Here is a 2,810-nt window from a genome sequence, read left to right on the forward strand (position 1 = left end):
GTGACTCTGGATAAAATTTCTCAGCAAGAACCTGAAGGTGCTTAAGGACAACTCAAGTGAACAGCTTCCCAACTACGCTTAGGAGAGATATGTCGTGGTATTTATTACAATCGCTTCTGATGTCCTTGTTCTTATAGAGCGTGACAATGCTCGCATCCCTCATATCCTGTGACACAGCGCCTTCTCTTCAACAGAGGCAACAAAGCTGTAGCCAATAATTATTGGCACATCGGCGAGCCACCTGCTGGACCTTACTTCTAGTGGCCCAAAGGGCCTGCAAGTTTTGTTGACTTGGGCAGGTCTTAAAAACAGCCAGTGCATGTCTTTTTGCTTCGATGGCTGAGATCAGCACCTTGGCATTTGCTTCAAACCCGTCTGCAGACTTTTTGGTCTTCTTGCCAAAGATGGAAATGGCAGTATCATGCACAGCATCCCTGAGGTGTTGCCATCTCTCACTGGTGTTGCTGTTTAATTTGCCTGGAAGGATGTCCTCCAACGCTCATACAAACTTTTCCACTCTGTCCTGGTTATGTGTCTTGCTGGTGTCAGTTTGAGGCCTACCTTCCTATTTGGTGTGATGCAGTCTCCTTGGCAGCAGCTTGATCTTACTGCAGACCAGAGAGTGATCCGTGTCACAGTCAGCACTCTGGTCGCTGCGTGTGAGCTTGACACTAGACAGCACTAAGCGTCTGGTCAGAATCAGATCTAACTGATGCCAGTGCTTGGACCTTGGGTGTCTCCAGGAAACTCTGTGCTGTGGCTTGGTGTTAAAAAAAGTGTTGGTGTTGAACTTGTTGGCAGCAGAACTCACCAAGACCAAACTGACCCAAGCAAGTTGGTGAGGAGTTGTGGTGAGTGCCCACTCTGGCACTGAAATCCCAGAGAATAAACAGTGGCTTGTTTGGTGAGACAGTGTTAATAATTGTAGATAATTTGAGATAATTGTAGAACCTTTCATTTGCTTCAGCTGCAGTAGTCAGAGTTGGTGAATAAGCACTAATAATGCTGACTAGTCCTGCTGTGGTGTAAAGTTGCATGGAAAAGACTCGCTCAGATCCCATATTTTGAGGGACAATTCTTCCCAGCAGACTGTTCCTAATTGTGAAGCCTGCACCATGTTCACTTTGTTCTTCTTCTGACTTGCCTGCCATGAGAAGGGGAAATCTTTCTCCCTGATGGATCCAAAACCCAGGAGCCTGGTCTCCTGAAGAGCAACTATGTCTAGTTGCATTCTCTGTAGCTTCTTGTTGATAACTGCAACCTTTTGAGTTTCACTTATGGCTCATTTCCACCAAGCGGTACGTTACAGTACAGTATGATTCGGTACAGTAAACCTAGATCCGGCTTGCGTTTCCACTGCCAACAGTACACTTACTTGATTGGTGTGGTGTATGCCGGAAAGTAGCAATCGACATCATTCTCACGCGAAAAAGCATGTCATTGTGTTTGTGCACTCTGATGTAAACAAGCCCAACACGCATGAGCAGCATGGCGGAACGAGTGCTGAGTTTGTATCATGAGTATTTTTTTTTAAATTGGCGCCTCTTTTGTGTAGTCATTCCTCTTGTAGCACGCGCAAGTGACGATTCTCTGTCAACCAATCAATGTTCTCAGGGCTTTAAAGTTCTCCGGCACCATGCCGGATCTCCGGTGTGTGGCGTTTGGCTGCAGGAAAAAAATATATTCGTCCTACTTTTAAAAACTCCTACATTTAAAAACACTTGATATCACGTTCGAGTTCATGAGTTCGCCTACCAATGTATGAGAGGAACACAGCTTTCGCTCTCAACCAAACTAAAATTACTAGCCAATCAGAAGTTTTTGCTCTTATAAACACGAGACGCGCATTAGCTGATGAATGGAAAAGAAGCCTGGGTCTCGAGCGCGACACATTGAAAAAGCTGCGAGGCGCAATGGTCAAAGATTTCCATCTAGCGTCATATTTACATAGAAAAGCTATTAAAAAAGCAGCGGAGCTTTGTAAATAGCTCAGAGTAATCACGTCATCTCCATAAGAATGATATGATTGCCAGAATGCATTTAACAGTATTTTTAAAAAAGAGCCTTTAAAGCTCTTCTCACACAGATGGCATACATACGATATCGCTTCAGTGTCAATTCTCATGTGACTATTACATCCTTGTTTACCTGTGTAAAACTCTTCCCACAATGGGAGCAGGTAAAAGGCTTTATTCCAGCATGAATTAACATGTGATTCTTCAGGCTTCCTCTACGTGACAAAGACTTTCCACACTGAGAGCAGGTGAAAGGCTTCTCTCTCGAGTGAATTCTTACGTGTCTCTTCAGATCTCCAGAATTTGCGAAACTCTTTTCGCACTGAGAGCACGGAAACGGTTTCTCTCCGGTGTGAATCCTTATGTGCCTCTTAAGGTCTCTTTTGCAAGCAAAGCTCTTTCCACACTGAGGACACATGAACGAATTATTGGGCTCTGGTGAGGAATTATTTTCACTCTGAGAGCAACTAAAAGATTTTTCTCCACGTACGAAACGTCGAGGTTCCTGATTCTGCTGTTTCTCCTCCCCTTCATTCAGTTCTTCACTTTCCTCTTTCACCTCCACCAGGTCTAAAATGAACACAAAATAGGTATAAGTCAATGGACTGTCAAAGACTAAATGTTTGTTTTTAACCGTTTCATGTGCTTATAGGGTTAACAGAAGATGTTTTGTAGATTGTAGGTAAACAAATATTTGCTGGTCCATACTTTTCATATAGAAGTCAATGGGGTTTGGTTACCAACATTTTTAAAAATATCTTCTTTTGTGTTCAACAGAAGAAAGAAACTCATACA

Source organism: Sinocyclocheilus rhinocerous, unplaced genomic scaffold, assembly GCF_001515625.1.
Source record: "Sinocyclocheilus rhinocerous isolate Xijiao unplaced genomic scaffold, SAMN03320098_v1.1 scaffold7166, whole genome shotgun sequence".
NCBI classification, from domain to species: domain Eukaryota; kingdom Metazoa; phylum Chordata; class Actinopteri; order Cypriniformes; family Cyprinidae; genus Sinocyclocheilus; species Sinocyclocheilus rhinocerous.